The sequence below is a fragment of the Cyprinus carpio genome, chromosome A5, assembly GCF_018340385.1.
Source record: "Cyprinus carpio isolate SPL01 chromosome A5, ASM1834038v1, whole genome shotgun sequence".
NCBI classification, from domain to species: domain Eukaryota; kingdom Metazoa; phylum Chordata; class Actinopteri; order Cypriniformes; family Cyprinidae; genus Cyprinus; species Cyprinus carpio.
Window position 1 is genome coordinate 12,025,161 of NC_056576.1, and position 13,757 is coordinate 12,038,917.

At 37.0% G+C, this 13,757-nt stretch overlaps 1 pseudogene; it reads right to left on the bottom strand.

Moving 5' to 3' along the window:
• Positions 1–486: 486 nt before the first annotated feature.
• On the bottom strand, positions 487–1,638 carry LOC122145140 (annotated as a pseudogene).
• Positions 1,639–13,757: the final 12,119 nt, after the last annotated feature.

Sequence of the window (13,757 nt, forward strand, 5' to 3'; positions counted from 1 at the left end):
ACTGTTGTCAGAACAAAATTCATAAGATGTTCCTCAATCAAAGATAATCGTCAAAGCACTCGGATAATAGCCCCAAAGATTGAAGACCTGGATTCGCATTGTGCTTCGACGGATGGCTAGGGAGATCTTTGCGTGCTTTGCCCATGTTTTTGCATCTCTCCGCGTCCATTTTGTCAAGCTCTTTGCCGGCTACCTTGATGAGATTAACATACACAGAGACAGTCCCTCTCCTGTTTAGTAACGCACTCATCTGTTGTGTACTGCTCACCTTCTCAAAAAGCACTTGTTCAAGGGACAGGTGTGCTGGCGTACAGGAATTTCTTCCCATCCATCAGTTGCTGTCTGGGAGCACAGTAATCAACAATATATATACGACATTTATTTGATTCCATGGGTGTCGGCTAAGCCATCTGTGCACCAGCCTTAATTTTACATAAAATCCTCAACGGAAATAAGGGAAGGCTCTTTCAAGAAAGAGAGAAAGCGTTAAATCTCACTAACAGGAAGGCTGCCTGTTTTGCTGTTCTTCAAAGCCACTGGCAATCAGACAGCTGGAATAGATGATATCCAACATAGTCACAACTTGAGATAAAGAAAATCTTGTTCCCCTTCCAGAGAATTATAATGTTTTAGAGGCTGCCACAGTAATCTTTATTTCACCTGTAGGAGTAGATGGGTTTAGGGAACAGTCTTGGGGCTGCAAGTCCCTGGTTCATGAGCAGTAATACGGTGTTGAGGGGAAACAGACTATGGGCTGTTTGTAGTTTGCCATATGTCCACTGGGAGAACACTAAAAAATATATAGCACAGAAGTGGTAGTTTTCAAAAATATTATATTATATTCCTGTTCTGGACAGTCTTTACAAATCATTTCCAACTACTGAACCAACCTGTTGGTTTGCCTGAGTGAAAGTGAGCACTTGCTGTGGGGCGGTCTGGTACACTGATGGGCGGCACATGAAAAGCCCAGGGGAAAACTGAGGCCTCTACAAGAAACAAACAGCAATAAATCTATAAACACAAGATTCTTTTAGCTCTATACAAATGGTCATTCAAATCTGAATTGGGGATTTTATATGTAATATTAATTTGTTCAAAATCTGAATCATCACTCTCGAATCATCGCCACTCACGCTACTGATGGCCAGAGGGCTGTGCTTGCATTTCCCTCTGGTAGATGAATCACAGATCCTGCTCCTCCTGCGACCGTCATGGCTATTCAGCTGAACTGAAAGTTTTAAAAAGTTTTTTTTTTTTATAAGAAACCAAAAGTTCGAATTGGTTTTTAAATAGGGATTTAGTCCACTACTGTTAAGGCACAGCTTTCTAATAAAGTACTTCTTTGAAACAGAACGTGGTCCAAGAAAAGTTCTAATAGGTTGGTATGTTGGCTCACATGAATTCAGATTTTTTTGTTTAGATATATTTGTATTTCTTTAATTTATTTTTAATCCCATCTATTCTAATTATACTCAGGTCATAAATCTCCTGACCTGTCTGCCGCTCCAGCAGGCTGTTCTGGGCAAGAATCTGGTGGGAAATCGGGCCGTTCCAGATCTGATCTGCTGCAGTTCGGGGGGGACCATCCACTGAGGTAAGCCAGGACAGGAGGACTGGAAGAGCACCAGGCCAGCTCATCCTTTTAGTGATGCAGCGCGTCAGTAGTCAGGATGCTGCAAAAAATTCCTATGTATTTTTTGTGAAAAAAAAGAAAGAATAACTTTAGCCATGAGGGTGAATAATTGCTTATATTACATTTGTATAATTTTTGGCCTACACAAACTAATACTATTCCTTTCCCACAAATCTAATACCTATTCCTTTCGCAGGTTTTCTTTATAACTAGCTAAAAGGGATGAGGAAAAGTCCTTGGGTAAATCTATTGTTTGGGATAGAAACAGAAATACTACTCTGACCCTGTGATCTAAGCCAAGTGCAGGCCGTTAGTTACTCAACCATTTATCTCTGCATGCCTTTGACAATATTTTAATCTTTATCTCTGCATGCCTTTGACAATATTAACGACACAATGGTTCCCCGCCATTGACAAGTTATTCCACTAATCTGTGTTTTCATTGTTATACTGTAGAGGACAATGTTACAGAACTAAACATAGTACACCATCTTTAGATCCAAAGACATGCAAAGAAGACCTGTGTAACCAAAAGGAGTGGATAGAAGTTGTTTACACATAAGTAAGCTCAAAACCCTCTTTTCTGCAAAACTACTTCCTTATCACAGCAGTACCGATATACAGCTGTATTGCACTGCTATGAGTGTGATATTGCATTTTTATACCATGGTCTGTCTGATTCTGATTGACAGGTTATGTATTAAAACCGTTTAATGCACAGGTAGTTCCTAGTCAGTTTAATCACCCTTCTACATTAATGCGCTGCTCTAACTGATGCACACAAATGCGGAATGTCGTTTTAAATATGTGGTTTGTTAATAAAAATAACGTCTATTTAAAAATTTGCTTCAATGTTTTTGGAGATATTGCTCGTGTGTGTGTGTGTGTGTGTGTGTGTGTGTGTGTGTGTGTGTGTGTGTGTGTGTTTTGTTTAAAAACAGGCTCTCTTATTTAGTTTAATATATTTACTGTTTAAATGAATTCATGAAAGATTGTTGAATATAATCAAAAACGCTGCCTCTGGCTGGCAACTAAAAAAAATACTCTGGCAGGAAAACAGCAAGCTCGTAATTTCTTGCTCAGATACCTAAACAACTGGATAAAGTTTCCTTTTAACATAGTTTAATTCCATAATTTCAGTCCGATTTCAGGGCATTTATGATGCTATCACAAAATAAAATTGGTTAAGAATGAATTGATTATATATAGTTTTTAAGGGCAGAGAAAATACTACCAGCAACAATATTATTTAATAATATTAAGCTGTAGACATCAGTAGTAAGATACATTTTCAGGCACAATTCTCTGTCATGAATGCAAATTCACAGTCTAATTTTGAATAACATTGTTCAAGAAGAATCATTGGTAATACTTTATAATAATTTTCATTAATAAATAATTAACAAACATCACATAATGCTTAATGGATCATTAGTTAATATATATTCAAATAGTTAGAAATGTGAGATAATGTGATTGTTAATATTTGCTAATAAACTTATTAAACAATAGATAATGTTCAAACAAATGATTATTTCATGTAAGTTAAAATGCTTACGAATCTCATTAAACTTTCATTTCCATATGATCAGGCACTTATTGAAAATCTACAAATGATTTTAACAGATGTTATAAAATGATTAAAAGCTTGTGTTAATGCACAACACTTTTTATGCTCTTGATGCGATTCGAGTAAGGTTAGGGACAGGTTTGGTGGTTTGGGTAAATTTAAGGGTTGTTAAAGGGTTAAAGGGTTTACACAGGGGTCAATTTGATTGTAAGGGGACACGGTTTAATCAGTTTATACTATATTGTTTTGATAAATTAACAAGTATTTTCTTTTTTAAAAAGGATGGAAACACTTTAGAATAGGGAACACATGTTCACTATTAACTAAGAGTTTTCCTTGAACAAACTCTAAATTTACTGCTTCTTAATGGTTGGTAAGGTAGTTGTTAAGTTTAGGTATGGGGTGGATTAAGGGAGCTAAAATATGGTCATGCAGAATAAGGCATTAATATGTGCTTTATAAATACTAATAAACAGCCAATATGCTAGTAATATGCATGCTAATAAGCAACTAATTAATAGCTCAAATTTGGTCCTTAAAATAAAGTGTTAACAAAATTTTCCTTGTTTATTTATGATTCAAGGAATATCCTGTTTAATGATACAATGAAGAGTAGTAAGCTAATGTTGAGACTTTTTTTTTTTTTTTTTTGCACCACAATTACAATCTGTTATGTCTTTAGCAAGCATTTAGCTAAACTTAACCAGCCACCCTTTACACAAATCTTGTTACATTAGCTAAAATTCCAGTGCCCCATGAAGATACTAAATGATTAATCGTTTATAAACATTTACAAATGATGAATAGTTTCAACTTTGGCTACTGCAAAAACATGAACACATGATTAATAAATGATTAGTAAAGATGTGTGAATAGGGTAAACTTAGGTCTTTCTGGACACTTTTTGCCATCGAGATGACTGCTCATAAAGGTATTAATAATTAGTAAACATTTATAAACATTTGCAAATGATGAATAGTTTCCACTTTAGATTGTGTACTGCAATAACATGTACAAATAATTAATAGATTATCTGTAAATTTAAGCAAATAAATTTACAAAAAAAAAACAAATACCAACAAATAAATAATTTTAAGTAGTATATTAATAATTGCCACAAAAAACTCCTTCATGTTGTGGTGTTACATAATTATTATATATATATTAATATACACAATTAATTGCTAACATATATATTTACTAAATATTGTAGAAAATATTTTTTTATAATGTATGTGAATATTATACGGCGTGTAAAATCACACTTAAATATAACATCCCTTCACACAAAGCCTGAGAACTTTGGATCTCAAACTGGGACTTTGACATGACTATAACCGACAATTACTGTGTTAAGCAAAGAAGAGCACCCACTCTGTCTTTGCAGACAATGGCTGCACGGTAATGTCATAAGCACATTAAATATTTTACTTTTAGAACGCTGTCTTACACAGCAGGTCCTGAGATTGATGCCCAGATATAGATAATGGAACAGCGAATAATGATAGTATTCAAGTATAGTAGACTGACTTTAAAAACTATGCTTCAGTAATTGGGAGGATAGGGGGCTTTATTTCGGAAAGAATTCATAACATGCCACATAAACTCAAATTTAGGATTCGGCACGAAAACATCCTTGTACTTATTAGCATTTCTGAAATTGTTTTTGAAGGTGTTGAATGAATAGTAATTGTAACGCTAAGTGTAAAACCCCAGCCGTGTATTGTACAGTTATGGTCATTAGGGGTGCAGTATATACAAGTGGAAGAAGAAAATTAGTTTATTTGCTCATTGATGCAAACACTTCCGCGTGTCCCACAGAAAGGGGGAGGCGGGCTATATCACAGTCACGTGATTAAGCACAAAGCGCAAGTCAGCCATCGCTTTACATTCCCATTTGGGAGCCACGTCTCCCAGTACCCATGGGGTCCTCCCGCCTAAGGTCCTCAACCTCCTGCGGTAAATCGACAGAGCTGGCGTGTAAACAGAGCTTATGCTTCTTGACAGATCCATTTCAGAGCAAAGATGATGTATTCTTTCGCTCCTTTTCTTTTTCACAAACCCCAATTCCCTGCCTCTCAAAACACACCTTTATTTTACAGAATAGGGAAGGAGGAGATTGTATTAAGATTAGCAGTGGCTCCTTCTTCTTCTTCCGAAATTATCTTTTTTACTCTAATCTGCTCAAGGTTCAAAAGCATTGGGTTCAGCTATCAAAGGAAATCACCCCCTACCTGTAGTCTTAGCAAGTGAGATGTGGTGATTCTTGTACAGGGTTTTCAAGGAATTCCGACATCCTGGTTGTAATTCCACTTTCAATCATCTTCTGGCAGATAAAATGCAAGTAAATGAACAATGCAAAGTAGAGGATAAAGGGAATTTTAGAAAATGTGCAGTTGGTCCTGAGAAAGTGCAACATATTACATAGTAAAAAATAAGTGACTTTTCCCAAAAAAAAATAAAAAATAAAAAAATTAATTAAATTAAAATAAACATCTGACAATGAAAGCAGCATATGGCCACGCGAAAACACATTAATTTGCAAATATTAATAAATTCAGGAAATCACCAATGCAAACTTAAGACATAACTAAGTGAGCTAGAAAATAGGTAAGATAAAAATGTAATTACATTGTAATTACATTTTTACAGTGTCGATGTGGATATTTGCTTTGTTGACAAAACTTCGAGAGATCATCATCAGACGCCATCAGTCACCGTTAGCTGTCAGGCTGCTCGCGCGGTCTCAATAATATTAATATATAGCTACGTCATACTGAATTTAACAGAAAACGTTAAGTATTTCTTAAAAAAAGACGAGAAACTTTTTTCAGTTGTCTTCAAAGCACCAGCTAATAAATAAAGTCATATATTTATGTCACACATCATTGTTCATGCCGTATTAGGGTATATGTCAGCCCGAAACAGGTGCGCATTTAAAAATAACAATAATACAAATATGAAACCTTACCTGTTAATGCTGAAGTTGTTCTGAGGTATAGAAATTCTTGGATTTACGACTGGAGGAAAGCTCTACTCGTTGATCGGGGCACTTGTTGTCCCGCAAGGGCAAAAGAAACCGTTTTAAATTTCCCCGTCCGTGAGGTTCGCTTCTTGACGGTCATGCGCACTATGTGCACACGCAGCGCGAGCCGTGTAGAGGGGAGGGGGGTTCTGCGCTCTGACTGACAGCTGCTGCCTTCCACAATCACGTGAATTATCTGTCAGTGCATATCACCTACCGAGTCCCAATGTTTTTTTAATTAGTAATTAATACTTTTTTCTGCACTTATGCGTTTTTCTTCTCTCCGTGTTTTCTTTGTGCAGTAGCCCACAGGTGCGCTTTCTTTACAGGTCCGGTACAGCTTCTTTCCCACCAAAAAATAGAAAATGAAAAAACTGAGAGTCTCAGACTAAATCCCTCTGGTTCTGCTGGAAGCAAACGCCCATACACAGAGGATTCCTATAAACTCGGGAAAAACCGAAAATAAACTTCTATAAACCCGGAGACGTGTGACAAGTTGAGCAGTGATTTCATGTTCCCCTGTAGCCATAGGCAACACAAAATAACACAAATAACAGATCCTACTGTTGTTCACTTATTTCTGGCATGCAGGTCTAAAGAAAGACGCATCCTCCGCGCGGGTCTGTGAGATATTCTGTCCCAATAAGAGCTGTAGTTCAGTGTACTGCTCTTGATTTAACTGCCTTGAAGCCGCGTCGTCTGGTTACACCGCGTAGTGGGAAAATGCGCTGAGTGGCGCGCTGCTCTTGACAGATATCTCACAGATGTGACAGGCTCGGCTCGGGGTTTGAAATGTAAGAGCACGCAATGACTTAAAGACTCTCCTTTGAAATAAATATGAAAGACTGCAAATAAAGATATTGACATTACACAAAGTGTATTTGTTTTACAAACTGTTAACAGTCATTTATTTGGACACTTGAACTACGTGGACATATCTAACGTTAATTATGCAACTACAGGTACTATAATTAATAATAGTAAGATTGACGTTTAATATTTGGATAGTGAATAGCGGAGAAACGACACCAGAATAAGTGCACAGCAACTACCAGAAAAGGGCACTTCCACAGTTCTTCATAATTTGATGATTTTCTGTTTGTCTTTAAACGAAACTTTTTGAATATTGAAACATAGGTTTCAAATCCTGTGGGAAGTGATCCGCCAGTGACGTTAATTGACTTGAACCACATGGGACACCACAGATGGTAGCTCGCGAAGTCACACAATGGTCACAATCAATGCAAGCGTTGCAACGGACAAAAAGACGCTCCTACAGAAGATGCTGGTCCTAAAGCCCGCGTGCGCTTCCCCAGGCTCAGCCGCTGGACTGCATGCACTATTTGCAAAGTTTGTAACGTTATGGGAAAACATATTGTAAAACATAGACTACTGTCAGAAAAACCTGTCAGTTGGATTGCTACCTTGTCATACAAAATAAATTTAGATTAAAATATATGTTCCTGTAGACGTAGACTATCACACTTTAATTATTTATTTATTTTTCTTATTGTTTTTCGTTATGTATTAGTGTGTTTTTTTTTTTTTTGTTGTTGTTGTTGTTGTTGTTACTAGTCAAGTTGTTTAGTTAATGTTTATAGCATAATGTTTTAGTGTGTATTATTTCACACTTTTTGTCTATTTGTTCATTGGACATGGCTTAAAGAAAGGACATCACTTTGAGAGTCATTATGTGGCATTCATTTTATGTGTGTTTATTTTAAGCAAAGTAGATTTAGTGACTGAAATAGATTATATTATCATTATTAAGCTTAAACAATATTTTTCTACTTTTTAACTAGGCTGATATGTACATGCAACTTGACTTATGATTTGTATATTATATTATAATATATATATTATTTATATTAACTTTCTCAGTTTTTAGGTTTAGAAGATTTTGCTTACATTGTTAATCAAAAACTGTCATCTTGCATTTCCCCCTGAAGCTTATTACCAGTTTTAGGATTGTCTTTAGACCCCTATACCCCCTATACACAGCCAAACAGTCACAACACACTTTTCACACTTCAGATCGAAGTTCATTTTTATATTGTTTTGAACCAAATCATTTGTAGAGTGAGGTCATTCTGTTCTCTGTTGGTTCTTCTGTTTCAACTAATGAGAGACCCTGAGCGGACCTTCTCTGGACCACTGCCCTCAGACTAAACCCAGGACAACTCTGGACCCAGCACAGAAGCTTTGTCTCAAGATCTGTCTTTGATGGGTCAGAGGGTTCATTAGGAAATCTTAAAGAAGGTTTAGTGATCACATGGTCAACAGTGTCCATTGATAAATGACTAGCAACGATGTTGGTTCTCCTGAGACAAATATGGCTTTGTAAGAAGAAAGATTTATCATCTGAAAAATGTTAGCAAAAGGTTTTGCACCCAAAAATATGGCAGCGGCTTATCTCCAGTCTCAGCTGTTCCAGCATCCATTTTTTCCAGCATCCATTTTTCTTTTTTGGAAGGATTGTATACAAAATCTAAATCTAAAATAAAAACGGCATTTGTATTTTTAGGTGAGTATCATATTTGATAAATTATTCTTTTTGATACATTATAGAGCTCATACTCAAGGAGAACATTTTAGATACTCTCAGAATGAAATGCAAATCAACACTGTAAAAAATTTCCTGTAGAAATTACAGTAACTTACTGGCAGCAGTTTGCCAGTAACTTACTGTAAATTAAACTTACAGTAAAAATACTGTATTCATATTTACAGTACCATTTAACTTGCTGTAAATTTATTTACAATATAATATATTTTTTACTGTAAAACACAATGTTGTTCTTTTCTCCATTGATATATTTTAATACAATAAAAATATTACTTTACACTGAAATTTACTGTAATTTGTTGTCCACTTTTACTATTTATTGTAAAACTGGACAAATTATTGTATTACAACAGGTCTCAGTAGTAAAAACTATAAAAAGAATCAAAAGACTGTTTAACTTCTTTTATTGATTTAATTGTACAATTGTAATACTTGAAATAACATTTTAATATTCTTGCAGATTGTACTTTCAGTTTTCCAAAAACTTGAAAACATTTCATTTATACATAAAAGTTTCATATTAAGAGCATTTAAAAATAACAGACATGAACAGATTCAGTCATAAGAACAATCTTAAAAACGTACAAATTCAGAAAACTCCTGTGTAGAATCTATTTGCTCTTAGTAGGCTTAATATTTGCAGCTGAAATAAACCAGAAACTCTAATGAAGGAGGATACATGAGGGTCAAGCCAGAGTTCTTACTTTGCACCATCTTCCATCTTTGCTGACCTGGAACTTGAGGAACATCTTGCTGTGGTCAGGGTAATCCTACAATGAACCTACTAACAGAAACAAATTGTAGTCATTGATGCGTAAAAATGTTAACAACACACCAACTACTCACAAACAAACCAAATAAGAAAGGCGCTGCAAACGGCACCAGAACACAACGGAAATATTCCAGGGGACACAAAAGTGACGACCGGATGGGGCATGCTTAGTTCTCAAGGTTCTAGGTCTTTTTTTGCAAAACATACAGAGATGAACAGTTATGAACATACAACCACTGATCTAATATTGCTGAGATCGTCATCACGTTCTAAACTGACAGCAGGCAGTGAAGCCACCGGAAGTGTGCGCGATCCGCCCTTCTACTAATCCTACTGCAAGAGCCCCATTTGAGTGCACATCAAACCGCAGACCTAAAGATCACCCGATTTCAAGCAAAACTGGGGCTCGTAAACGTGCGGACTAGTTTGTGATGTTAATGTGTATGTATACTTATGTTTACTTCAGATGTTACCTGCAGTTTTTACGGTCTTTTGGGGCAGGTATAAGCGATATATTTAAACCTTTAGGGGGTGGTCTGCTCGCGCACTGATGAGACAAGGTAACAATACCGACACAAAATATAGCCTATTTCTTTATGAACATAAATTATTCCGGAAGGATTTGAATATTATACAAAGATAATACAATATGTTGTCATGGCTCTTAAGAAATGAAAAAGCTTCAACCTACTATTCTGGAAATAAAGGTTTGAGTCTTTAAATCTGTACTGTTATAGTCAGTTATTTTTCTGCATAAATGTCGATTTCAGAATGAGCACTTTGTCGTTGTATTAGTATGTGAGGTCGTGGCCGTCTGATGATTATTCATGTCTAGGATGTTCGCGTCCCTGGTAATTAACGGAGCTTTTGAATACGTAGGGGGGAAATTCCCGGACATTTAAATAATGACCGTTTACACATGCCTAGGGTGTGTTGCATGTAATAATGTACAGAAAAGACTTCAGATTAAACCGGTGTCGTTAGGCATGTTTTTCCATACAATCATACAATTTCCTATTCATTCAATAGACGTTACGCACACTAGGGATTACCAATAGGCGCGCGGCGGTTCACTTCATGACGTATGAGCGTATTCCAAGTGTCTATATGAATAGATCGTGCATACAACTTTGTATAAAATACCAAATGTAAAAAGAACATGAGGGTAAGATATTATCTATAAACAGTAAAACATTGTAAAAAAAAAAAATTGTAATGTTACTTAAACTAAGTTTCATAGGTAAGAACTGTAAGGTAAGGTAGGGTCCAAGGATGAACAGAAATTTTAAAGTTGAGAAACTCACACCAGCTAAAATAAAGCATATTATGAAAACTGTTTTTGTATAAAATGTATTATTGAAAACCCAGTTATGTTAACAGCCATAATAAGATTAGATGACAGGGTTTTTCCTGAGTCAAAACTGGTCTTCGGTGGTGGCTGACCGACATGGTAATCCAAACACAGCAAAGAGTACCCCTCTACCCACTTATCCGCAAGCCAATATGCACAATAAATGTTAATTTAAACTAAATACAAAGAATCCAGTTTGTGATTTTTTTTCGTATTATTTTCATGAAAAAACACGATATCACTGTCAAGGCTAGATGTACAAATTAAAGCGATTAAAAATTATTGTTACATGTAAACATCATCGCTACAAAGTATATTTGAAATGTCAAAGGTATCACAATTTATCTATTTTAAAAATTATGCAATTACAGGACACAGATATTATCCTGTCACTCTTGCATGTCATCCTTTCTTGCAATCTTTGCAAAAAAAACGCTGTGATTTGTCCAAGACTGGCTTTCTAGTTTGAAAGAAAAAACCATTTTTGGACAGACCTGACTAATTATTTAGTATAACATATCCTAAAAAGTAGCATTAAAAAAATGTAGCGTTTAAAAAGGTTAATAGTGTAGATTTTTTACCATATTACAATTTAATACAAATTAGCAGCTAGATAGCAACAGATTGCTTGTGCTGATCTAGTTTCATCTCACTCCAGTCGAACTTTAAATTAAATGATTTTATAGGTAATTACACTACACATTGTCATAGGCCTATCATTACTGTGATATGAAAGGCTACAATTTTACTAACCACTCTGGCTAAATGGGGTAAGCACACTACTTTCTCAGTTCAGATGTGTATGTTTTCTAAGAAGAATAGGATTTGTATATACTGATCTCAGGACATGACCCGGGCAGACCAGCGGACTTTAACCATTCATTATAATGAATCGGCTCAAAGGAGTCATTTGGTCGCGAATCGGACTCTTAGGCGGAAGGTGTTGTGTGGGAATCCTGGTGTGTAGGACCATCGCGAAAATATTTGTACCACACCCACATCCACACACACACACACACACCACAACACTTCATAACTGGGAATATATATTTTTTTGCGCGTTATTGAAAGGTTGTCAGCGCATGTGCGGAATGCTTGTCAAAAGTTGTAAGAGAAGATAAGCGCGACTTTTTTGACTGCAATTCACACCCAGCGGTAATTCAGCAAACAAGATTCTGCGAATGCACCAAGTGAAACATGGATTCGGTATCCGACCTTTAGGATCAGGATTGTGACGCGAGTGAGCGAGCAAAGACAGAACTGAAGACGCGAGAGGGCGCGCAGCGGGGAGGGGCGCTGTGTCGTTCTCTCCGGCACGCCGTCTGTGCTGCTTCACCACAAAAAAAAAGCAATTACAGATCAAATAGGCTTTGGCGGGACAAAAAATCGTTTGGCGGCCGGCAAAAAAAATTTCAAGTAGGAAAAACCCTGAGATCGTCACAACGACTGGCGAATTTGGTCGACACGAATGTACAGCTTGCAACACGCTCTAGAATTCAGATCGCTGCTGTTCTGATCTGTTCGGGTTTTTTTGCGGGCCTGTTCGTGTTTGCGGTAAAATGTGAGATGAAGGGCGGAGAGGCTTTGGAAAGTGGCATGGAGCATTGAGGAACTGCACATCTGAAAACCTGAAGTGTCGCCGTGGTTTTATGCCCTTTGGCATATTTAAGTAAAGGCGTATAAGTCTCCACAGAGACGCCCACACAAAAAAAAAGAAGGACAAAAAAACCGAATGGTTTGCCACCGCACTAGCCACGAAAAGGGAATGCGGGTGTACCGCTAGGGGGGGTTACGTCTAGCACGATATGCATGACGGGGGGGTGTCATTGATATAGGGGGAACGCAGTGTAAACGGCAAGCGATATAAGCGTGAAAAAACAAACCGACTGAATTTAAACTAAAATCCACAAAAGCGCTTTGTTGTTCGAAACACCAAGCGTTACCTGAAAAACACTCACCACACTTCTGACGTGGTCAAAACCAAGCGCAGAGACCAGGGCTTAAATGGTTCCATATGTGTTGACGGGTGACTACCGTTTTCGCAGGAAAAGGGAAAGTTATAATGAAATGAAACTTCTGGAATGCACATTTTGCAGTGTCATCTCATCAACTCTCTCTAGGCTCGCATTCCACAGACATAAATGGGAGGTGACTGCGCGGCCGTTAAGTGGCAGCGGTATTTTTTTAAATTCGTTTTTTTAGTTAAACCAAAGATATAAATATATGTAAAGTACAAAAGTGAGCAATAGTTGTACATGCACGACCGTTTTGCATAGGACTGGTTTCTTCTGGCATCTGTGTGTCTTCCGATTTCTGCTTCTCCAAGCGGGACATAAGAAGCTTTTCTTGTGATTGGTCAGGTTTGACGCGATGCATTGGTGTATTTCTTTTATGTGTTTTGTTTTTACTGTATTTAGAGTTACAGTAATTACAAAAACTGTATTTGAGTGCAACAATGGGGAATTTCCCAAGATGCAACTTTTTAAAATACAGTAAACATGCTGTATAACTGTCCTACGTAACAGACAGTTCATTTACAGTAAAACTGTAAATTTACAGACATTTCTAACAGTGAAGATGATCTTTAAATTGAGGCAGTTGTGGCCTATATGGTTAGAGAGTCGGACTTGTAACCCAAAGGTCATGGGTTTGAGTTTCAGTACTGCAGGAATTGTAGGTGGGGGGAGTGAACGACCAGTGCTCTCTTCCACCCTCAATACAACGACTGAGGTGTGAACCCCTAACTGCTCTCTGGATGCCGCAGCACATGGCTACCAACTGCTCCAGATGTGTGTGTGTGTGTGTGTGTGTGTGTGTGTGTGTGTGTGTGTGTGTTCACA